This window comes from Ambystoma mexicanum, chromosome 1q (assembly GCF_040938575.1).
Source record: "Ambystoma mexicanum isolate Mex_15411 chromosome 1q, UKY_AmexF1_1, whole genome shotgun sequence".
Taxonomy (NCBI): Eukaryota; Metazoa; Chordata; class Amphibia; order Caudata; family Ambystomatidae; genus Ambystoma; species Ambystoma mexicanum.
In genome coordinates, this window is record NC_090922.1 from 825,598,978 (window position 1) to 825,624,410 (window position 25,433).

At 46.7% G+C, this 25,433-nt stretch overlaps 1 protein-coding gene across 6 annotated transcripts in view; it reads right to left on the bottom strand.

Moving 5' to 3' along the window:
• CACNA1E (calcium voltage-gated channel subunit alpha1 E) overlaps nt 1-25,433 on the bottom strand; it is a 3,100,882-nt gene that overhangs the window by 2,926,797 nt on the left and 148,652 nt on the right. For 5 of the 6 annotated variants that reach the window (XM_069641436.1, XM_069641438.1, XM_069641437.1 and 2 more), the window contains exon 2: nt 9,693-9,778. The exons of the other annotated variant lie outside the window; for it this stretch is intronic. The gene's annotated coding sequence lies outside the window, so the exon portion shown is untranslated. The remainder of the gene's footprint in view (nt 1-9,692; nt 9,779-25,433) is intronic. 6 annotated transcript variants of the gene reach the window in all.

A 25,433-nucleotide genomic window follows, 5' to 3' on the forward strand; every position in this document is an offset into this window, starting at 1 on the left:
CATGTGTTTCGAAAGAACAAAAAAACACAATGAGAAATTGAAATGGTTCTGGGGCCGTACCTAAATCGAATACTTAGGAGTTTTGCTAAACAACATTACAGTTGCAATACCGATGGTGGACCATCTCCGAGAGTTAAGACCCTGGCCAGTCAAGCAGTGGCTGTGAAAAGAAATACGTAATTTTTCTATACTGCCAGTGCTGAACTACTACAAATCGGAAGTAGTCTTCTCGCTGACCTACGGTGCAGAGGCCATGATAAACATCCCGGATAAAGTATAGCCCCGGCTTGAGAGACTCTTTAGGAAGGGAGAGCTGGGAATCCCTATTTCATCACCAGTTCAGATCATGCAGAGAGAGGTAGGTCTCCTATCCCTAAGAGCTGTGGTGGAATGAAACAGTCTGGCTCTGTTCCATAAAATAATCTTATCCCCACAGCCAGCAATCTTCAAGATCATCAACAAAGAACTAATATGAGAGTCTAATGTAATGCTGAAAAACTGGGTAAATAAAAACAGAGCCAAATTAGGGATAATTTACGGTACTCAAAACAATCTGAAAACAACTCCTGTGAGAGTAAAAAAGAAGTAAAGAGAAAGTGACTTTTTAATTGCTCTTGCCAGTGCCTTTGGCTACCAGTCAATTGCACACTTACCTTTGGAAATAAGAAAACTAAATTCACTCCCGGGATATCTGGCAAAATTTCCCAATAGACTCTATCGTGACCAATTCCTACGAATAAGGCTGAAACCTTTTAGACACAAACGAGATCATTGCAAAACAAGCTAAAGATGATTTAAACACATGCTGATTTTGGAAAGACCAGGATATTGTTGAAACCTTGAAGCATCTCTTTCTTTACTGTCTAGGCTTGACTAAGGAAAGAACTAACTCATTTGGACAGTTTCTGTTGCAATTTTCATCTTTCAGCACAGAGGACTGGTGGGCAGCCCTCATGAGTGGAGCAAAGACCTCACTTGTGATAGCAGTGGCCTCGTTCATGGTCAAAATTCTCCCAAACAAAGGAGAATAGATGCTTGACTGTAAGAAAAGACTCATGGTGGACCTTGTTCTCTTTCTTTTTATGTTTTTTACCGGCCGTCTCTCACCAGCAAATAAGAAGATGTCTTAATTCCTTTGTAAAAATTGTTTATCAAGTAGAAAAAATGTCCTTGCAGCAAATAAGTGGAAAAAAACTCCTCAGCATTCCTGGCAGCACGTTTTCTTTATTAATATAAGTGCATCAGGAAAGGGAAACAAGAAAAAAAGACGCGTTTCGCGGTACACCGACCGCTTGATCACATAGGTTTACAAACAACACAGATGATGGACTGCAATTTATCCCCAAACAACTCTCTGATTTCACATAGAGAGTGTCTACCTGCTAAAAGCCACTCATTCAACGTGTTTTACAAGGCAGCCATATTGGAACGATTCGATGGTATATAATTACTCATAAGAGAATACAGACTTCTTCCTCTAGCATTTGCGACATGGATTACATTCATAATTTGCAGATACATGTCGAAAGGGCAAAAACAATATATGATGCCACTTAGAATACATCAATTACACAAAGCAACCATGTGTCTTTAAAGTTCAACAGTATACCATGATTTAAAACGTTCCTTTGTGTGTCCATAGTACGTTAACATTGCATAAAAAGGAGGAAGTAGTCAAATATAGCTCCTGGCTGCCTGATAGTAAAGTGACAATGATAGCCTTTATAGAGTGCATGTGACGTACAGCAAGCTCGAATGATACTCGGACAAGATGCATGTAGGCAATGATTGGAATTTGTGCAAAAATGCAAAAGATAAAGAATTTGGATGTATGTGCAAATAGCGTTTCAGCAGCAAAAATATGTACATAGCAGAGATTGAATAAAGTGCATAGTGCTATATATATATACTACTTCGAGTGTGCATTTCACGCCTGTGGATGTTATCAATAATATTATGCAGCGTGATTTAGCTCTGGGGAGAATGGACTATGACTGTGTAATTGATGAAGTAATGCTTACTTCAGATACAGGAGGGCTGCAGGGCAATGCTAGTAACTCCTCCGGGGACATTACTCATAAAGTGGATCAAGGCAAGAAACATGAGGATTCTGGATTGGTTTTAGCAGCCATGGTAACAATAAGGGTGAAGAGCGATCTATGCACCAGCTAGGTATTAGGGGGTACTAAGTTTCTTGCGGGGAAGGTTCAAACAACCCTGAGGACTCTGCACATTTTCAAAATCAAATGATAAAAGTTGGACGATGATGATAAAAGGAACCATTGAAAATGACTGTTGGAAGTGGTTGACAAATGTTTTTAAATCATGCGCTCGTACTCCTCCCCGATGAGTTGACCTTATTGTTATCATGGAACACCAGGGGTAACTTATATCTAACAGAGTATGGAGGGCTTTTAGAATCGATTGATTTGTTTCTGATTGTTGCATTACAAGAAACCTGGCATACCCTACCTTTGGACATTGATGGTAGAAGCATCATTAATAAATTGGCAGTGCAGGGAGTGAGATGTAGACCGATGGGGGGAATGATCATCAGTGGGCCTTCTTATGTGTCTATTGGTGAAATAGATTGCCTCAGTAATGGCATCCTTGTGGGTAGACTGACGTTCCTGAATAATGGGGTTCGTAATGGTTTTGGCCCCTTGTTGTTCGTCATTAATGTATATTGTGGAGCTGGCTTGTGGACACACGGACCAGTTAGATCCAGGCTGCGCGCACGCAGCATGTTATTACTGTGCCATGGTCACATGGCAGGAGACCGTTGTTGTAGGTACCCAGGCTTTCCAATGGAGGCATGAGCACATGGCGTCGGCAAGCAGGCCCAATAAATGAGATACGAGAAAGAAGTGCCATTAATGGAGTCTGCCGGCATTCTAGCGCACATGCCGGCTAAGGCTCCTTTCATTGGCAGCCAGTCATGACACACTCTTAGAGGGGACATTTTCTTTTTATGATGTATTTAATTTATTTCTAAAGTGCTAAAACGGGACTGCATGGGCATAGTGGTGCTATACAAGGACATCAGGAACTGGCAAGTAGGAGGTAATTAACCAAAAACGATTGGTTATAGACCATACTTAATGCGCACGAACAAGGAGCATGACGTTAGATCTGGAGGCAGGGCATTTGAACATCTTGGTGCCGTGTAGGGAAAGGATCCATCAGTGACAAGTGATAGTTTGGACTTTGGGATTTGAAGCAGACAGGAGATTTTCGACCTAAGCGTTCTCCTATTAGGGAGCCAATATATGATCCCCAAATAGAGCTGGTCATATGGATAATCTGACTAAAGTTGACGCTTTACTGACAGAACCTGGGGGAGCCTCACCCATTATCCTATGCAGGGATTTGAACGTGACAATTCCTAAAGACAAGGGGACGAGGCTCATACAGCCTTACATTCTAGTCACTACCAACAGAGTATTTGTAAAAAGCGACACAGATGGGCAATATTGTTATGTTCTTTTGGATTCACTTTGATTAATGACAATGCAAGGGTCTCCACTAATAGTGCGAGTATGATTGACTATGTTTTTGTAATGGTTAATATTGCCTCTATGCTTACCGATATGAATGTATTACGAAGGCATGAGAGTGACAATTTTGCATTAATTGCAAGCTTAGTATGTCATGCCATGAAGAAGAGACAGGATGATACGCATACATTAAGCACTAATCCTAAATCCAACTGCATCAACAATATAGTGGTTGCTAATGTACAAGCATTGGTTAGTCTCTCAGCCTTTGTATCTGAATGTGAACACTTGGGTGGAGACAACTGTGATGCAGATGAAATAAAATCCTGCATCAATAAATATGAGAATTGTGTGCACGAGGTAAAATCTAGTATATTGAAAAATAAAACCACAAAGGCAAGGATGGATGTTGGGTTAAGTAAAGTTCCTTATGCACATTGTTTTGATAGAATGCTCAGTGACAGGAAGACATTACTATGAGAGGAACTACGTAAGGTAGCTTCTAACAATTTTACTACCATAAAACATGTTGAAGTGGTGAAGACACTTCCGTGTTAATTATCGGAAGTGGTTAAGGAGACACAAACACTTTATTGACCGCTCAAAATGGGAGGTTTTGGTGGTTAGTACTTAGTCCAATTGCTAAAGATGTTTTGGGAATACTATCAATGATGCTTACCTCAGAGCGAGTACCATTTGTGGGGTATATGAGGATGTTTGGGTAGCATTTATTAAAGATTCACTGAGCAGAAATCCTTCAACTAGCACTATTGATATTATGAAGGTTGACCAATGGGTGTATCCTTTGGATTACTTGGACCTAGTTAAGACAATTGGATCTATAAAATCTTCCAGAGCACCTGGCCCTAATGGGCTTTGTAAAAACTGATTAAGACCAACTCTGTTATCTGGCCCAAGGCTCTCGATTGGTTATTTCATTGGATTAGTCTCACCAATTGTCCACCGGCCACATGGCCAGAGAGCATTATTGTACCTGTGTTTAAGAAAGGGAGTCAAGTAGATCCAGGTAATTACCGCCTGTTGGCGATGCTCGACCCCCTGCCAAGATCTTTGTGCTTGTTCTTCTGCAGGAATTGAATACCTGGATTTGCGATAACAACAACATTCCCTTTAATCAAACGGGATTTAAGAAAGGTTCTACCACTAATGATAAGCATTCCTGGCTCATAGGCAAGCAAACGGTCTATGTAGCGTACATAGACTATAGAGCGGCTTTCAATACTGTGGTGAGACATAGAGTGTGGACCAAATTGAGTAATTGGAACATCCCTACTGGCTTATTAAGCATAATTATTGCTTTAGATCACCACACCCAGGCGAACGTACGAATGGAACACCATGGTACTACGACTAATTGGATCCATACTAATACCAGCCTAAAACAAGGATGCATACTTGCTCCACTTTATTAAACCTTTATGTGGCTGATATGGGAGATGGGCTGGAAAACTCTATATCCTTACTCCCTAAATGGCTCGCAAATGCAGACGATGTTGCTTTACTAGATAGTACACCTAACGGATTGCAGATGTCGTTGGACATTTTTGTATAAATATGGAGAGCTTAAATCCCTAAAGATAAACATTAGTAAAACAAAAATCATGGTATTTAAATTGAAATTCTGTAATAGCCATGTCCAATTTAGCTGGAAACTTAATTCTGCACCTATCGAAGAGGTGACACGGTATTGGTATTTGGGGCTCGTTGTAGATTCCTCTCTTTGTTGGGCGGCAGAACAGCTACATATTAAACTGTCCCAGTGGACTGGAGCTATTAAATCATTCTCACATTGTTGTGTGGGATATTCAGTTGGAGTGATTATTAGGCTATATCAAACTAAGATACTCCTTGCCCTGCTGTACGGCTCAGATGTTTGGGCCATCAACAAGATTTGTGAAATTGAGAAGCTGGAACGCAGTACATTGAGGAGATTGCTATGGTTTTGTAGGAATACCTCTTTTGAATATATCTATCATGAATTCGACATTAGGAGCATTCAAACTAAGCCTTCAATATGATGCCTCATTCTATATCGGAAGGTAGTCAATGTTACTTGTGATTGCTTACAGGGGTTACTCTGGAAGGTTCTCATGTGGTGAACAGCAGGCTGAACATATCTTTCTTCCACACAAGAAGATCTGGTCAACGATCCAGATAAGGTAAAGCAGAAATTATGGCAAATGGATTGGATGAAGACCCAAGCTGAAAAGAATGACTAGAAGCTGGCCACTGCGCTGAAATTGGAAAGTAAGCAACTGGGCACGCTACTAAAATATCTAATGAAATTTCCCAATTGGTGGAGTTGATCCCAATTCCTGCGCTTTAGACTTAACCTTTATCCCAACAAACAGATCATGTCTGTCTACAAGCAATCTGCAAGCATGGAATGTCGATTCTGTGTGAAAAGGGAAAAGGCTGAAACACTGAAGCACATCACCCTCTTTTGCTCAGGGTTTACGGACCTTAGAACTTGCTACCTGGAGAAAATGATTGCTAATACTCATTCAGATGACTCAGAGGTGGTTTGGTTGTTCCTCCTTCGCAGGGAAAATAACTCAGCAACATTCTGTTTGGACAAATTTCTAAAAGAATTATTTGAAATCACTTAGGTGCAATTTGAACTAATCATTTCTATACCATTGAGGTTTTTAGATAGGACACAAAAAGATGCTCCATGGAAAATGCGTTTTTTTTTGGCTTGTCTGTAGACAAAAGGTTTGTAACAAACCTAAAGTCTGGAAATAAATAATAAAAAAACAAATTAAACATTTATTGCTGCTATGCCCCTCCTTGATCTTCTTCAGGATAAAATATCTACTGGCTGCCGGTTTTTGCTTGGATTGTTCTGATGGTACTGATAATGTGTGGAATGTTTTTTTTATGAGTGGCAATAATGAGGCTTGTATTTACCACTTGGGGCTTTGGAAACATATCAGAGACATTTTAAGTATTTTGAAAAAATTGATTCTGTTTTAATTACTGTCTAATATTTCATGTAATTAAATTTGGTTTTAGGCTATGAATGTATTTTGTATTTATCTGATGGAATGTTGATGTGTGTATCAATAAAATAAAAAAAAAGTCTTCTGTTAAAGATCCTGAATTGTGATTTGTGTATGTGGGCCTCTTTGTTTTCATGCCTGAGCCTGATCTAGGTCACTCTCTAACTGTGACCAGGACTCAGCTACCAGCTGCCGGTATCTGGTCACTTCATCTAAAGCATTACCATTGAATGCCATTCCATCGACAAGATTGCATAGAAGAAATATGCATTGAATGCTTGTTTCCTCAAGGTAAAGGGTTTAGTGTTATTTATAATGGGTTTTAAGGGTAAAAAACAGCGGGTTAGGGAGAGGACCTCCCATTTAAAAAAAAGGAAAAAACATGCATTCGATGGTAATTTTTTCGATGCATTTTTTTAGATGAAATGGTCATTCCATGGTAAAAATTTGATGGAATGACCATAAACCCAGCTGCTACCATCTCAAGAACTTCCTAAATGTTGAGACCAACACTTTTTGTGCTAAAGATTATAGACTATAAAGTTTTATAAAGAAGAATCTTCGGGAGAAGGTGGTCACGCGACTGCCACCATTGCTGATGCTGCCGCCACCCACTACTTTATTTTTCGCTTGCATGCACGGAGCCGCCTGGGCAGTAACTATCTGTGGAAATGTGCCTATTGGCACTGTGGTAATGCCCCGAGCCACTTGTGTGTTGGCTACCTCAAGTGGCTGAAATCAACTGGCTGCATCTCATTAGTTTGAAATTAATTGTTCAGGTCGGAAAAAAAGGTCACTTCCTGCACGGAAATGCTCTAGCAGTTCTGAAAAAGAAGCCAGCTAAAAATAAACCCTTCCGACTAATGAACATTCAAGCACAATTGCTTCCACGGAAACAAAGAACGTACACAAATAAAGGCCGTTGGTTCAATACCCATGAAAAAAGAAGTTACGCGCACTGCAATAACCCAGACTTTAAGCAGGCGTCAACGCAGGCTAGACCAGGAGTGACAGACGGAGGAAAAGACAAGGAAACGCCGGGCCGCATTTGGCAGTCATTTCAGCAGTAAATCCGCAGAAGTACCCCCAAACTCTATCGCTGTTACCACCACTTGGTCCCACAGATTTACAGCTGGACTACGAGTGGTGGTAGGGTGGTGTTAATCCCCATTTTCTTTAGTCCATAGGACTCCATGGGGATTTTGACACCATTACCGCAAGCAGTAATTCCGCTGTGGTAATTCTGCCAATTTTTGGAGGAACAGTAGAGGATTTATCTCCAGCTCTTTGCTACAGGTAAATGCTCCACTTGTTCTCTAAACTCGGAATTCAATGGGGCGATAAAAATAGACGTATTTCCGTTACTGCCAAAAAAAGTTCCAGCATCGAAATTACCAGCACTTTTTTACTGCCCCACCGAACTCGTAATGAGGGCTACTGGGCCTCATTACGAGGTTGCCGCTCCGGATACCATTGTTATTGGACCAGCAAATTGAGTTGTGCTCGCGGGTGCCTTTCATTCCGCCAGGCATGGCCCCCGCGAGCACAGCAAGCCTGTAGCACTGGCACGGTAATGAACCGTGTCGGTGCTGCAGGCATCCCCATTCCTATTGAGCCCTATGGGGCTCAAATGGGAATGGGGATCTACTGGCACCGGCACCCGCGAAAGGGCAATTACCGGGTCCGGCGGGGCCAGAATACCCAAGTAATTGCCCATTCGCGGGTGCTGGATTTTCTTACCGGTTTGGCGGTAGCTTTGCCGGTTTTACCAGCAAGACTACCTCCAACCTTGTAATGAGGCACTGGGCTTCATTACGAGTTTGGAGGTAGCCATGCCCTTAAAAAGGGCATGGTTACAACCAAACTCGGGTCTGAGTCCGGGTCCCGCAAAATTGGACTTACTGGGCCATTCCGACCTTGGAGGGCCCGGTAATTCCCATTCGCGGGACCCGGACCCGGACCCGGTACGTCCCCCTTCCCATTTGAGCCCCCATAGGGCTCAATGGGAATGGGGAGGATGGTAGCAGCGGTACAGTTAATGACGGTACCGCTGCTACCATCCTGGTCTGCTCGCGGGTGCCGCTCTGCACGCCTGGTCTGATCAGGCGTCCAGAGCGGCACCCGCGAGCAAACTCAGAATGTTGCAGCGAGGTAACAACGGCGCCGGTAGCACTACCAGAGCCGTTGTTGCCTTACCAAAACACTCCTAATGAGGCCCACTGTCTCTTATTTCCCAAGGAAACACACCTTCTGATAGCAAAGATTATATAGAAGGTGGAGAATAATATAAAGCAAATTAAATATTTTAACTCTTTAAAGATTAGAGGAATACATTGAAAAATATGTTGAACTTGGAATTTAGTAAAGTGAATAAGGTTCAGTACATGAAGTAAAGAATGTCCAGCTATACGTTTTGCCCAGTTGTGGAAAAAGAGTTACCACTGCTGATCTGGTAGTGCAATTGCCTCAACTTGATTGGCATCATGAGGAATACGGTGGTGACGGGAACATTGAAATGGTTTCATGTGAAACTGCCGGCATGACAGAGACAGCATTCTTCCTTTCACCTTTTTCTATTCACTGCTTTTGCACGAGTGGCCCGTTTTCACGCATGCAGACAAGTTAACTGGAAAGGGTTCTAGGCCACACTGTCTCCTCCAACATAATACCCTCTCGCCCCCTCTCCTAGATAACGCTTTCCATTAAGCACAGCATCCCAGGGCCTCCTGTTATCCAGACCACAGAATCAGACTTCCTGTTTTCTGAAACTCAGCAGTTATTCTCCAACCCTTTGTTTGCCCCTCGCCTGCCTTCTCACTCACGATGGATTCATTTGAAATGACCTGCACCGAGTGCAACACCGATGCCAGATGTGTACAGCAACAAAAACCTTAGGAAAGAGACCGGGCAAAAAGCAGGTGGGGGGATCCTACCCTGAAAGAAAAGGTTATAATTTACAATAGAGATCCAGCCACCTAAGCTCTGTATAAGTGAACAAACCTAAGTAAAAGTTTGCATATATACAATTAATAACACACCTGTCTAAACTAAATAACAACAATACAAAGGTTCTAGATCCAGAGGGCAGCATGCAATACACAAACACATTTTATTAGCAATTTCACTATAAAATCACATACAAAACAGTGGAACATTCAATAAAGTGACTTACTAGATGTTTATAGTCCCCTCCTGCTGGTGTCCAGTCAGTAGGTCGAATGCATTTTTTCGAATGCAAAAATGTCGAAAACATTAAGTCTGAAAAAAAATTTCGAATGTTATTTTTTTATTTAATGCGTTTTTTGGGGGTTTTGGTAAGTAAAATAAAGTGTAAAAAATGGAGGTTTGGGGGGGAACCCCGCATTAAAAAAAAACAAAAAAATGAAACATTCGAAAACATTTTTTCGACTTACTTTTTTCACATTTTTGCATTCGAAATAATTGAATTCGAAATATTAACTATAAACCGCCCCCTGCTACGTATAAGTTGTAGCACAGAGGCAGTGGTCTGCAAACCCTGAAATCCAACAGTCTGGACACACCACTCACGGTGTGCCAGCATGGACACTCTCAAACTGCTGTCAGGCAGAACCTGCCCCAAGAGCAGGTGACAAAGTTCCCATTTAGTAATAATTGTGTTGTCACATTAAAATAATGATGAGTAATATCATGCATTTAATGTACATTTACTTATATAGACAGCCATGCTTTTGAATGGACATTAGCACCTGGCATGCGCGTCGCAACGGGAATACTGCGTGGTTATTAGCTCATTTGCGAGCCATACCACACAGTATTCCCTTTTATGCCGTGCGGCTGGCTACTCTGTTCCCGGCGAGGGGCGTGGCAGCCCCTCAGCCAATGAGGAGGCTCAAAACGGGGCAATCCCCGCTCGAGCCTCCCCAAGGCTGGAGGCTTCCTTCGTCCCCCGCCGGGGACTCAGGTAAGAATTTTTCTTTTTCCTCCCTCCTCCCACCTCCCACCCGACTTACCTTCTATCCAGCGATCTCTGGTGGGGGACGATGGAAACCTCCAGCCGTGTGGAGACTCGGAGCGGGGCCATCCCCGCTCCAAGCCTCCACACGGCTGGAGGCTTCCATCGTCCCCCGCCAGAGACTGCGGTACTTTTTCTTTTTTTTTTCCCTTCCCCGTCCCCCTCCCTTACACCCTCCCAACCCCACTTACCTTCTTTTTTCTTCTGGTCTTGGGAGGAAACGCGCTTGGAACACTTGTGTTCCCAGCGCGTCCGCTCCCGATGGCCGCCATGGAAAGGGAAAACAGACTACGTTTTCCCTTTCCCGGTGGCCATTTTTTTGACCATTTCGAAACAAGCGAAACAGAAAAAAAATGCCATTAGCACCCCGGTCTAACGGGCCGGGGTGCTAATGGCAATAAGACCCTCGGCGGCAGGTCAATACCGCCCACAGTAATACCCCCGGGGCTTCGTTAAGGCCCTCGCTACGCTTGGGCCTGTAACTACGGCCATGGGGGCATTACCTGGGGCGGTATTGGCCCGCCGCCTTGGGTCTTATTGTCACAGTAGTGCATTTCAATGGACAATGACTCAGCAGAGCTGGAACTTTCCTAAGGTCAAAACTCTGAAACTCCTCAGAGCCATCAAGTCTTTCCAGTCCCCACTTTTGGCCTTTGTTTGCTTGTTGGTGAGCTCAACTGTATCCCTTGTGTTGCAAAATACTCTTCCTGACACCTACTGTTCTCCTACACCTAACACTGAGTTGTTTTGCAGGATTCCAAGCATCATAAAAGGAGGAGGATACCCCTTCCTCTGACCCGGTACTGTCCAGAAGGTGCACCTGGCATGTGTGGATGTTTTAATTAATTATGTTTATTCCATTTTTTATTTATTTGAAACCATTTTGTAACTTTCACCCATGTTAGGATTAAAGTCATTTTAATTCTAGTCTATTTATGTTTCACTATCTGTTCAGTCATATACTTTGCGTGGAAAATGTGGAGTTATTGCACCTTCACCCTAGGTTTGGGACATGGTACATCCTTCTTGAACCCCTCCTCTGCACCTATCCTTGGTATATTCTCAAACATTTGGAATGCTGAGCCATGCTATGGACTGTCATGCCAATACTGATGGTTCCATGGGCACCTATTACTGCATCACCCTATGGTTTACAAACCCTCTTCCGTGGAGCATGTTCCTGCATCCTGTTGTGCTCTGAGCTAGACCTTGTCCTGTTGCATTCTTGCAAGGGGTTTTGCCCTTTGTCTGGTCCAATCAGTCGAGGTAGCTTCTTTCCCCTGCTGAGCTTCAGCCCACCTTGGACTGTGGTAGAGATGTTCCAGCTCCAAAGCCTGAGAACCAGAGAGAAGTGAGGGAGATGGTCTGCAAAACTCCACTAGTGCTGGCTGTCCTGTGAACTAGAGCCCTCTGGATCCAGTGACTGTGAGGAGAAGGAGGGTTGTCATAGCTGCCCTTTGCTACATCTTGCCGGCTGCAGTGTCCTAAGACCATGGGTCTTCATTCATTCTTGCATGTGCCTTAAGTGTCCCATTTCTTTGCTTCATTGTGAATGTTTGGTTCATTTTCCTACAGTTATTTCGCACTGATTCTTTAATGCCATTTGCATTACTGATTGTTCATCAAAGTCCCCATTTCCCCCAGTCCACTTCCACCCCTCATATAGGCATCCCCATTGGTGAGTTTTGCACAGTGGCTGGGCGTTCTGAACTGTTGATTCAAACTCAGGAAAATGTATCAGGTTACCCCTTGTTCAGTCTGCTAATTTCATGGAGGCACTCCATTGGTCCAGGTTGGTCCTGGCCCTCACTCAGTGTGAACCCTTTGAGTAACCTGCGTTCTCTACATAAACCCCTCTTACATGTCCTTACCTGCCACACTTCCCAGCATGTCCTCTGATGCCACCATTTTACTTACTCCTCTGCCCTCATCCTTTCTGGCACCTGTTTAATGATCTCAATACTGTTGGCTTCACATAATGATAAAGGGAACGGCATACCATTGTGTTCTCTGTGATGTAAAGCAGGTCACCATTTGAAATACATCCCCTTTTTAAAAAGACACCCAATTATGAGTTGGGATTGCATGGGATGTTTACTGCATAGAATATAAAGAAAGCACTGCCTGGGGTAAATACTGCTCATCGCTCTGACGCAGTACTCTCTGTACCACATTTCAGAAATATCCCATGCAATCCCAACTCATAATTAGGTGACATTTTAAAAATAGGAGGTATTTCAAATGCCACTTGCCTTAACCATTGCCACAATACTAATAACAAGACCCATAGGTGCCTGCAATGAAATTACACTCTGGGTCAGATGGCCTGGTGGCTGGTGTCATATAGTGTGATGACCCTATAGATGTGGGGGAATGAAGCATACTACTTGGTGTGCACCTATGGTTTAGAGACCCTTTCTAGATGCACTTGTATTCTAGTTTGGATGATATCATGGGTGGGATGGCCCTAGGCAAGTTCACTGGGGTGCACTCTGGGTCAACTGACCTCAGGCGGGTAAGTGTCCCATTGTTAATGTCCACAGAACAGCATCCAGAACACTATAACTACTCATGATAAAAAACAAAGACTGCTGCAGCAGTTTTACTGGTGATTTCTGCTGGCTTCGCACATAGATGCAGAAATAAATCACGTCCATACTTCTGCCTACCAGTGAGCGTGTTCTGAAATTGCTCCTACATTGCCCTCTGCTACTTCAGAGACAAAGGGCCTCATTACAAGTACTCCGGTCCGGATTTAACGTTGCCGGTATAACCATACCGGCACCATTTCCGCGATCACCAGATCATGACCTGCGGACCCGGAAATAGCACCACCCTAAACCGCCACCGTGGAGTGTAAGCACCCGTAAACTTCGCCTGCACGGAAACCCCTCCGTTACCGGCAATACTAAACACTGCGAGCATTACAAGTAGCATGGACATGGAAACAGCGCCACAAAAATGGCACTAAAACCGTGACCACGGTGGCGGTATCGCTGCCACCGTGAACATGACGTTAAACAGTGCCTGGTGACCTGACTCAGGCCACAGGTGCACCAAATGAGCCCAGCTGGACCCAGCAGGCCACTGGGAGCCTACAAAAGGGCCACACCCAGGCCAACTCCAAACAGAACCATGCAGGCAGCAGCTCTAGTAGCATTGGGACTGGGCCTACTCAACCAACAGGCAGCACTGCACATGATGGCAGTAATGGTGCAGAGGAGGAGGCGGAGGCGTAGGAGGCACAGGTGGCAACTAGCTAACCCTGTACCCATGGCAAACCCCATTGTCCAGCCGGAACCACCCCATAGGCAGCCTGCAATACCATGCATCAGGGCCTCACCCTGGAACCTTACCCCAGGACAGATCCACACATTATACCGGCTGGACCGTCCAACAATCCTGTTCATCACCACCATGATGGAGGGCAACATCAGCAGCCACATAGACATCCACACCACCACCCCCCCTAAAGGTTCTGTCTGTACTGCATTTTCTTGGCACCGGAACCTATCAACACACAGTTGGTGAGCTGCACGGCCTATCACAACCCGGTTTCGCTAAAATCTTGGTACAGGTACTGGATGCCCGGTTGTGCCATGTGTTTGAACAGATTGCCCTACCCCGTACCCTTCCCCAGGTCATTGACACTAAGTTGCCCTTCCATGCGATTGCAGGCATGCCAAATTGCATAGGTGCAGTCGACTGCACCCACATCGAGCTGACAGTACCACGTGCAATTGAGATGGTGTTCCGCAATAGAAAACTGTACCACTCACTGAATGTACAGATGGTATGTGATGCCGCACAAGTGATAACACATTGCTGCGCACGTTTCCCGGGCTCAACACATGACTCAATGGTACTGCGGAATTCGACATTGCCACGGTACATGGAACGCTATGCTGGACAAAGCACATAGCTATTGGGTGAGTACAGCTGCCAATGCACTGGCCCTGTGGAAGTGGTGTGTGTGTGTCCAGGGCAATGACCAATGTGAGTGGGCTGCTGCGACTGCACATGCATCACCCCCCGCCCATTCACTGAATAGACAGCACAACACAAACATCACAAAGCAACACATGCCAGGTTGCCACAGTGTGCCCATACACACCCTGCCACATGACACACACAGCCTATACTGCCGCTGGCACATACACCCTCATACCTCCACCCACAATATGCAGCCCTCCCAAAGCACATGATGCCTGCACATGAGACATCCTGCATCGACAACATCATCACAGTCGACTGATTGACTCTGCCATGTGTGCACATCACTGCACAATGCCATACTTACCAACCAATGTCACATGCACACCAATGCATTGGTCAATGTCCAGATGCCAACGTCCACTACAATGACCAAGGAATGTTAATCCCCCACCCATCCAACCACTGCATGCCACATTTGCATGAATGAATAATGACACAAGATTGCACTGCATCTGATGAAGACATGATACAACCAACACTGACATGTCCCCCACATCTACATCCCATGTAGGTGATGCTGGATATGCACTCACGCCATGGTTGATGACGCCTGTACGGAGGCCAAGGAACAGGCATGAAGATGCGTACAACAGGGCACAAGTCTGCACATGTGGCATTGAGAGGACATTTGTACTACTGAAGGCCCGGTTCTGCTGTTTGAGCAGCTCTGGCGGATCACTGCTGAACAGCCCAGTGAAGACTGGTAAAATGACGCTCGTTTGTGCCATGCTGCACAATATGTGCCTGCGCAGGAACATTCCGATGCCCCCAGACGCAGATGATGAAGATGGGGATGGAGATGGAGATGGAGACGGGGATGGGGATGGGGATGGGATGGCTCCACCTCCTCCTGGGGGTCCACTAGATGGACAACGAGCACGGGATGCACTGATTTGCATTTACTTTTGAGAGACTGCACATTAACAGCATTGCATGGATATGACGATGCCAGTAAATAAATTGATGTACTGCAAATGAAATGATGGATGTCCACTCATGAATGTGACAACAGGGAAGGAGGTGCAATGGTTAGGGAAGCTGCACACCCGTGACCACCCACCACCCAAACGTACCCACCCATAACCAGGCCCCAATACACTAACCCCCTAATGGACCTCCCCCACCACCAAAACGTGCCAACCCCCAACCAGGCCCCAATACACTAACCCCCTAATGGACCTCCCCCACCACCCAAACGTACCCACCCCCAACCAGGCCCCAATACACTAACCCCCTAATGGACCTCCCCCACCACCCAAACATACCCACCCCCAACCAGGCCCCAATACACTAACCCCCTAATGGACCTCCCTCACCACCCAAACGTACCCACCCCCAATCAGGCCCCAATACACTAACCCCCTAATGTACCTCCCCCACCACCCAAACGTACCCACCCTCTTACACCCTTCTAGTCCCTATGTGTCCTGAAATGCCAAACAGACATGCCGTCATTTGCGTGGGCGCTTCGGCGCTTGTGCCCCCTTGCCTGAGGGCCCTTTCAGCTGACTCGAGCACCTCCGTGGACTGGCAGAGGTGGAGCTGGATGGGGTGGTACTAGTGGATGGCACTGATGCTGGCATTGTTGGCAAATGTGCAAGATATGCCTGTTGGCCAATCAACATAGACTCAGCAATCCTTGAAGTGTTGTCATTGCCCTCCCACAAATGGCGTGCCAGGGTCACTATTGTGGTGGCAAAGCATCCAATGGACCTTGAGAGGCGATGTACTGATGTGCTGTAGCTCTCCCTCTGCAGCCTGGATTCCTCAAGCTGCCTCTCCACCAGCTGGGTGAGGGTAGCCTGCTGCTCCTCCATCCGCTGCATGTGGGAATTGAGCTAAGCCATTGAGGGGGTAGGTGATCTCATTGGGCTGTGGAGTGATGTCGGGCTGAACTCCAGCACATGGAACGATCCCAATTCATCGAGGTTGGGCACCTCCCCCTGTGGCCCTGTATCAGACTGCAGTGCCGGGGCACTGTTGTCGCTACCTGCTGCCTCCTCTGCAGTGCAGATACTTTCTGGGGTGGGTTGTATAGGCATGATGGGTGCCCGTGGCACCTGTGTTGCATCAGGCAGCGTGGAGATGGTGGAGATGTTGGTGCTGGTGGCCAGCACATGTGTAGCAGATGCTACTGGGGGCAGAGTTGCAGAACTGCTGGCAGCATCCTCCTGGGCAGGGGCGCTGGCTTGCACAAGTGCTATTGCAGATTGCCTGGGCTGTTGTTTGCTGTCACTGTCACTTGATATGACTGTGGGGACACAGAGGGCATGCAATTATTTGTGTGGTGGTGCCTGATGGGTGCATCACATGCATCAGACAGGTTGATCATTTAACAGTAGCATTTACACGCATATGCTTCTCGACGGTCATGCATTGTAGTGATGTGGATCGTCATCTGGATCATGATTGTGTCCTTTCGGGCACTCATGCGCTGGCTGGGGGTGGGAGGGGTTGTTAATGGGTCCTTTGGGGCACTCATGCACTGGCTGGGGGGGTTGTTAATGGGTCCTTTGGGGTACTCATGCACTGGCTGGGGGGGTTTGTTAATAGATCCTTTGGGGTACTCGTGCACTGGCTGGGGGGGGGGGTTTGTTAATGGGTCCTTTGGGGCACTCATGCACTGGCTTGGGGGGTTGTTAATGGGTCCTTTGGCCCACTCCTGGCCTCAACATGTACTCATTTGGCATTCATATTTGCGCACTTACCAGCATCTGCAGGTGGGCTCACTCCTGCCTCAGCATCCCCGATCCCATGGATGCCCTCAAGGTGGAGGACACTGCTGCAGCGCTCCTCCCATGTTTGCAGCCTCAGTGGGGAAGGGGGCCATCCACCTGTTCCACTGCAGCGTTGCCGGTGTGTTGAAATCAGGTTCTGCACCCTCAGTCTGAGGTCGTCCCACCTCTTGTGGCAGTCCTTGACACTCCTCGCAGTCACGCCCACAGCGGTGCACTTGCGTGCAGCTTCCACCCACACTTCCTTCTTGCGCTGCTGTGCAGCACTAAGCAGCATCTCAGCATGCTGCACTATATGGTCAACCAATACAGTTAACTCTGCCTCACTAAAGCGCTGTTTGCGTTGCCTCTGGGCTGGAATCTTTGCAGACATGATGCTGGTGGTCCTTTCTGGCTTCTCACTGTGTAGATGTTGCTTGTGCTGACTCTGGATGGCAATGGATTGTGCTTTATATGATGGCCGCCTCTCTGTTTCCGGTTTTGGTGATCATGGTATTTCCGCTTCCGTGTACATGATGACGGCGGCGGACACGGTTTTTACACTACTTGTGGCGACGCTATGTCCATTTCTGTGGGTGTTTCCATGGCAATGGTGACACCGTTTCTGCGTCCGTGTGGTGCGCGTGACCGACAGCACGTAATCGGCCGATCTTACCGCAACCTTGCGGACGCAGAAACTTTATCACTGTCACTGCGGAATCACCGCATTCCGGACCAGAAAACTTGTAATGAGGCCCAAAGACTGAGGTTTCGGCATCTAGTATGTAAGGTGATCCAACAGGAATGTATACTGTGTCATTATTTCTGTGTTGGCCTACTGGCGCGGAAGCTTGTCCAAGTAGTTATGTAATATTATGGCCACATGTAGGTTTCCAGATCTGGGTCTGTGGTGGGAAGATGAGTGGGTATGTTGGCTTTGAGAGGGAGTTTGAGAAAGCAGAAGCGTGGAGCATGAACGTTGGGTGCATGTGGGCTCTACTTCGCTAGTTCAATTGAGAGGAAGTACAGAACATGTGTGGTGTTAAACTAAGTTGCCAATATCTACAGAGCAGTATTTTAGCTATCAGACCTGGCACGACTGGTTTGGTGTGCTCAAAGGGAATATAGTTTGCGGCAAGATGGGCTCGAGATGGGTTCAAGCTGCCCAAACTAGTTTGGAAACTGGATGGATTGGAAGTGCTTGTGCTTCAGATTCCAAATCTGTGCACTATGGATAGATCAGGAGATCATGGGACTGCCAGGGCATACCCATAGGCTGTCAAGAAGTCCATATCAAAAGTGACTGCAAGAAAGAAGAATGCAGGGGGAAGTGTTCAAGGAAGAGGTAAAGGGACTGGCCAAGTCTTATTGCTGGACCTGGGTTGTTTTAGAACTGTGTTGATGGATCGGTGTATATTGGTAAGCCAAACCTAGAGGAAAATAATCTTCTGTATTGTGGAAACTTACACCATTGTGGTCTGAAAGCACAAGGGATATCCAGGCAGTAGTTTGTGGTGGGAAAAGAAAAGACAAGTGGAGGCAGAGGAAACATAATGGGCAGGTACATGTAACATCAGATATTCAAGAAAAATTCTCAGAGTGGGAAATGCAGAGACATTGCAGTAGATTGAGTGTGCGTAGTCACAGCAGAGCTGACTCAGAAGAGAGGTGTTAAACAAAAGGGAGGACAATTCTATGATGCCTTAAAGCTAGATGCAAATTTGGAGTGATGGTAGTTTTAGCACCTGGTACATATTACTTGTAGAACATATGTGGCTGTGTGTTTGGCCTGAGATGTGCTCAAGTGTTCCATTGAAGCATAGAGGTTTTTTATATGTAGATTATGTTGAACCATGCTGGGGCTGCCCATCACAAACATGAAAGAGGACAGAGTCAAGAGTTGACTGTGATGTGAATGCAGTAGGAAGCTGGGAAGCAAAGGGGATGGAAGTAGGAGATGACAGAAAAGGGGGTTCCTCAATCCACATGGCATACCTGCTAGGCCATGTATAGAGCAGAGGGTCTAAGAGACTATGCTTAACACTACAATGGTGGAAGTTAACCTGCAATGTATTAGCATAGAGAAGTGCAATGTGTGAGTTTCAAGGCCAAGCAAATATTCCATAAAAGACACATTGCTTAAATAAGGGTGGGGGGCCGAGCAAATAGCTTACATTTAGTGAAGATAAATACTCAAGCCGATGAGGCGAGAGGTTGCTGTGATGAATCAAATTCTTGGGCACCAGTGGTCCAGGGATGAATATAGGTTTCTAAACCATCAATCAGCCCCACACCTCTAGTACACCAGAAGGGATCTGAGCAGATTGGCCAAATAAGCAAATTATAAACCTCCTTGTCCAATGTTGGTAACGTGGATGGAACAGCAGGCTTATCTCTGCAAGGTCATGGATCGTTGACTAGTTGGAACATAGTGAAATACAATTATTACGCAATGACAAAAGGGACTGTCAAGTCATGGTGCAATACAAATATCTACTTTGTTATTACCACAACAGACAGTTCTAGCACACTACAACATACAACCCACCCCGTAAAGTAATACAGAGGACAAACAATTTCAAGAAGGAAAAAGGTTTGTATCTGATACACTTGTGCAAGCTCCTCTATATTACGTAGCTAATGGGAGTCTCCTTCCATTCCATGCAGTACATGCTTTCCTGGCGGTATCTTTAGCCAGTGAATCCAGACCTCGACTTGTGGTGCTCAATCACCATGTGGCCAAAAATCCAGCCCCATCTGGTTGAGATCCTGGGGTGTAGTCAGGTGGGAAGGGGTCCAATCCAGAAATTACAGCTGTAATAACAGTAGCATGAAGTAGTCCTGCAAGCAGCCCATGGCTAGCAGCACCACTCAACAAAGTACCAGAAGGCCACAGGACACTCCCAGCACCAGGTGTGCCACTGTAACAATAACCAGGGCTTCAGGGAACATGCTCCTCTCATCAGAGCAACCATGAAAGGTGATGGGTGGCGTGTGGTCAATTAACAGTGCTATGTCCACTGGAACATGGAAAAAGATGGCCTGGGACTCTTCTCTTATTACAAAACCTATGCCAGGATTGTGGGGCTTACAATCAGAGGGATGAAGATCAGATTTCAAAACTATAAAACCTGAAACCTAATTGGAGTGGCTATTAATGGTTATAGAGGCCTGGATGAAAGTGAATGAGATCACTTGCCTGGGCACTAACCTTTGATACCACTACCTACAGGACATGGGATTCCCAGCCATTAGAGCGCATGTGGAAGTTATAGTGGCTTGGGATCAATGCCCAGGGATACAGGAACAGGGGGTCCTCGGATAGGCTACCGGAGCACCATTGAAAGGTTAAAGGGCATGAGGTGAGAGGGCACTGGCTGAAATATCGCAATGGCGGGGTTGGTTGGGAGTCACTGATCTCCTTTATAGAATTTGGATTTGGGCAGAGAGAATGTGTTTCTCATACCTTGCCAGAGTGGTGTGCGTTGCGACGAGTAACCCCTCTATCTGTAAAGCTGGTGACTCAGTGTGGCTCTGACTCAAGCCCCCCAGGAAGGAAGGAGGGGAGACAACACATTGTCTAAGGCCTGCATGCTAGGAACGCAAAAAAGTCCGCCAAGAGAAGAGCCGATCAAGGGCTTTGTTGTGAGCAGGTGGACGAGTGCGAAGCACATCCTTGAACTCTGTCCCGCCGCCCACAGGCTCTGCTCTACCAGTGGGCGATGAAATGCCAGCAAGAATGGAGCTACGGACTGGCCAACGTACCAACAACTCCGAAGAGAGATGTCCTCACGTGCAGAGAGAACTGTAAAGACTGCTCAACCCACAGAGGGACCTTACGAGACAGCTCACAATAAAAACAGATTGTGATATCTGCTCAGCGTGTATGGAGTGTAAGATATGCTCAGCGTGTACTGAGTGTGAGATCTGCTCAGCGTGCATGGAGAGTGAGATCTGCTCAGCATGTACGGAGTGTGAGATCTATTCAGCGTGCACTGAGTGTGAGATCGGCTCAGCGTGTACTGAGTGTGAGATCTGCTCAGCGTGTACTGAGTGTGAGATCTGCTCAGCGTGTACTGAGTGTGCGATCTACTCAGCGTGCACAGAGTGAGATATCTGTTCAGAGTGCACATAGTGTGAGATTTTGTCAGCGTGCACGGAATGTGAGATCTGCTCAGCGTGCACAGAGTGTGAGATCTGCCCAGTGTGAACAGAGTGTGAAATCTGCCCAGCGTGTACAGAGTGTGAAATCTGCCCAGCGTGCACAGAGTGTGAGATCTGCTCAGCGTGCACGGAGTGTGAGATCTGCTCAGCGTGTACTGAGTGTGAGATCTGCTCAGTGTGCAGGGAGTGTGAGATCTGCTCAGCGTGTACGGAGTGTGAGATCTGCTCAGCATGTACGGAGTGTGAGATCTATTCAGCGTGCAGGGAGTGTGAGATCTGCTCAGCGTGCAGGGAGCGTGAGATCTGCTCAGCGTGTACTGAGTGTGAGATCGGCTCAGCGTGTACTGAGTGTGAGATCTGCTCAGCGTGCAGGGAGTGTGAGATCTTCTCAGCGTGTACTGAGTGTGAGATCGGCTCAGCGTGTACTGAGTGTGAGATCTACTTAGTGTGCACGGAGTGTGAGATATGCTCAGCGTGTACTGAGTGTGAGATCTGCTCAGCGTGCATGGAGTGTGAGATCTGCTCAGCATGTACGGAGTGTGAGATCTATTCAGCGTGCACTGAGTGTGAGATCGGCTCAGCGTGTACTGAGTGTGAGATCTGCTCAGCGTGTACTGAGTGTGAGATCTGCTCAGCGTGTACTGAGTGTGCGATCTACTCAGCGTGCACAGAGTGAGATATCTGTTCAGAGTGCACATAGTGTGAGATTTGTTCAGCGTGCACAGAATGTGAGATCTCCTCAGTGTGCACAGAGTGTGAGATCTGCCCAGCATGTACAGAGTGTGAAATCTGCCCAGCATGTACAGAGTGTGAGATCTGCCCAGCATGTACAGAGTGTGAAATCTGCCCAGCATGCACAGAGTGTGAAATCTGCTCAGCGTGCACGGAGTGTGAGATCTGCTCAGCGTGTACTGAGTGTGAGATCTGCTCAGCGTGCAGGGAGTGTGAGATCTTCTCAGCGTGTACTGAGTGTGAGATCTATTCAGCGTGCACTGAGTGTGAGATCGGCTCACCGTGAACTGAGTGTGAGATCTACTCAGCGTGCACAGAGTGTGAGATCTGCTCAGTGTGCACAGAGTGTGAGATCTGCTCAGCGTTCACGAAGTGTGAGATCTGCTCAGCGTGCATGGAGTGTGAGATCTGCTCAGCCTGTACTGAGTGTGAGAGCTTCAGGCCGCTCACTTTCAGTTTTCACAGCTTTTGAATCCAAGCAGCACATCCTTGGAATGCCCCTGGGCTAGATTTGGGGGCAACCATAGATGCGTCAGGAAGTGCCTTAAAGAGATTTGGTTTCAGTGCTAGTAAGTTAGGTGGTGAATTATGTCCTATTGACAACACGGCATAAAATGGCAGTCTTATTGACAACATGGCATAAGATGGCAGTCTTATTGACAACATGGCATAAGATGGCAGTCTTAATGACAACACAGCATAAGATGGCAGTTCTATTGACAACACGTCATAAGATCGCAGGCTTAATGACAACACGGCATACGAAAGCTTATTCTATGATGGCCTGACTTTCTCTCATGTAGCCATTCGCCAGACCAAAAAAAGTGTTTGGAAGCAAGCAGGTGATATGTAGAACTTCACAAAACTCCTAAATAATACACAGAACATGCACCCTGTCCATCAAAAGGGTCTTTAATGTCCAAAGCATACATGTGAACATAAGCTGATAAGTTGGCTGTACACCCCTTTTGGACACAAAATTAAGGCAATGCCAATTTAACAGACCAAGGTAAAGGCAGGCTGGAGAAGGCTAGATGATTACCGCAGCCTCAGCACACAAAGAATCCTGCTTCCCACACAAAGTTCATCGCAGGCCAAAACGATATCCAGGCAGCCCCCCCCCCCCCCAGTCAAGGGCATTGCTCCCGGAAGGAACCACACACCAACATCCACTGATGCTTCAAGAATGCTTTCCTGGCTCTCGGTCATTGGACTATGGATGCGGCCTATGGAACGGTAGAAGCACATTTTATCTCCTGTCTCAAAACACAGATCAGTCTTTACCTCTTCTGATCAGGCTTAAAAATAGGAGTTTCTTGCTGTGGCACTACATGTACTACTGGTCCAAGCATATCCATGGAGCTGTCTGGGTGGAGCAGGGGTATGGGGGGTGGGGGCAGGGTCCTCTGTGCCAGTTCCCTACTTTTTTATGGTAGTATCTTTATTCCGCATTTGTTGGTATATTTCCCTACTCTTAGTGAGTAAGTGGCTGATACACCCCTTATCTGTAGGGCTCCCTAGTTGCACCAAGAACGATGGCCTCAGGACTCCAGGGGAAGCTTGTGCACATAGCACCTGCCCCCCCACCCCCTGTGAGAGCGGCTTTGACCACACAGCCCTGAGTATTGCTCCTTGCTACCTGAGAGCGCCAGCTAGCGACCCCTCTCTACCGAACCAACAATCCCGATGGAGGTCTGTTGCCCCGCAGTGCCAAGCATGTCTAGCGAAGTGGGCAAGACAATCTGAAAGAGAGAAAAAGGGACCCCTAAGGAGAGTTGCAAAGACCCGCCCTGAAAAAAGGTACTGATATAGCCCCAAACTGACCAACTGAGATCTTCAAATCCAGACCCCCTTAAAGTTCCCCATGCAAAACTCCAAAACACCTGAAGACCTACCTCTGTCCTTCAAGTTCAAGTGACATTTGTGAAGGGTTTCTTGAAACACCCCAGAATCCTCACTTTAACCAATCCCACCTCCCAGTTTCAATCTCACGGAAACCTGACTGTATCCCCCCACGTCACCTCACTGCTTCAAGAATCTCAGGGAGAATCCTGATGGTAACCCACTTCCAGCCATCTTTTACCCCACACCATCTCCCACCTCCAGCCATCTACCTGTTTCAGTCGTGTCATGGCACTCTTTTACCCCACGCCATCTCCCACCTCCAGCCATCTACCTATTTCAGTCCTTTCATGGAACTCTTTTACCCCACACCATCTCCCCCCTCCAGCCATCTACCTGTTTCAGTCCTTTCATGGAACTCTTTTACCCCACACCATCTCCCCCCTCCAGCCATCTACCTGTTTCAGTACTTTCATGGAACTCGTTTACCCCACACCATCTCCCACCTCCAGCCATCTACCTGTTTCAGTCCTTTCATGGAACTCTTTTACCCCACACCATCTCCACCTCCAGCCATCTACCTGTTTCAGTCCTTTCATGGAACTCGTTTACCCCACACCATCTCCCACCTCCAGCCATCTACCTGTTTCAGTCGTGTCATGGCACTCTTTTACCCCACACCATCTCCCACCTCCAGCCATCTACCTGTTTCAGTCCCTTCATGGAACTCTTTTACCCCACACCATCTCCCCCCTCCAGCCATCTACCTGTTTCAGTAATTTCATGGAACTCGTTTACCTCACACCATCTCCCACCTCCAGACATCTACCTGTTTCAGTCGTTTCATGGAACTCTTTTACCCCACACCATCTCCCAGCTTCAGCAAAACAGAATGGTGATGGCTGGAAGCTTTTCAATGAATCATAGCTCCTGGCTGCGGGCTGCGCAACCCTCCAGACCATTGGAATCGAATCCATAAGTGATCTCAAACAGGCTTCATTGGCTATTTTCCATGAGGTGTGGGCTCGGGGCCGATGCCTAGGCATGCCCGTCCTACTCGGGAAGACGTTAGCATCAGAGAAAGGAGACGGCTGGAAGGTTTGAATGAATCATCACCTGAGGCATTGCTCTAAGCAACCCTCCCAGTTTCAGTTACTTCATGTTATCACCATAGCACCGCATAACTTAACCCTACTCATTGAACTCTCATTTTATACCCATGGCACTGCTCTCAGCTTCAGTTATCTCAAGGAACTCTCATTTTTCCCCATGCCGCCACCAGTTTCACTCTTACCCCATATACCATCTCTCAGCTTTAGTCTTCTCACTGACCTCGGATTTTACCACTATGCCACCTCCCAGTTCAGTCTTCTCATGGAACTCTCATGGTACCCCATGCAACCTTCCAGCTACAGGCATCTCGTTGAACTCTCAGGTTACCTCCTGCCTCCTACCAGCTGCAGAGATCTTA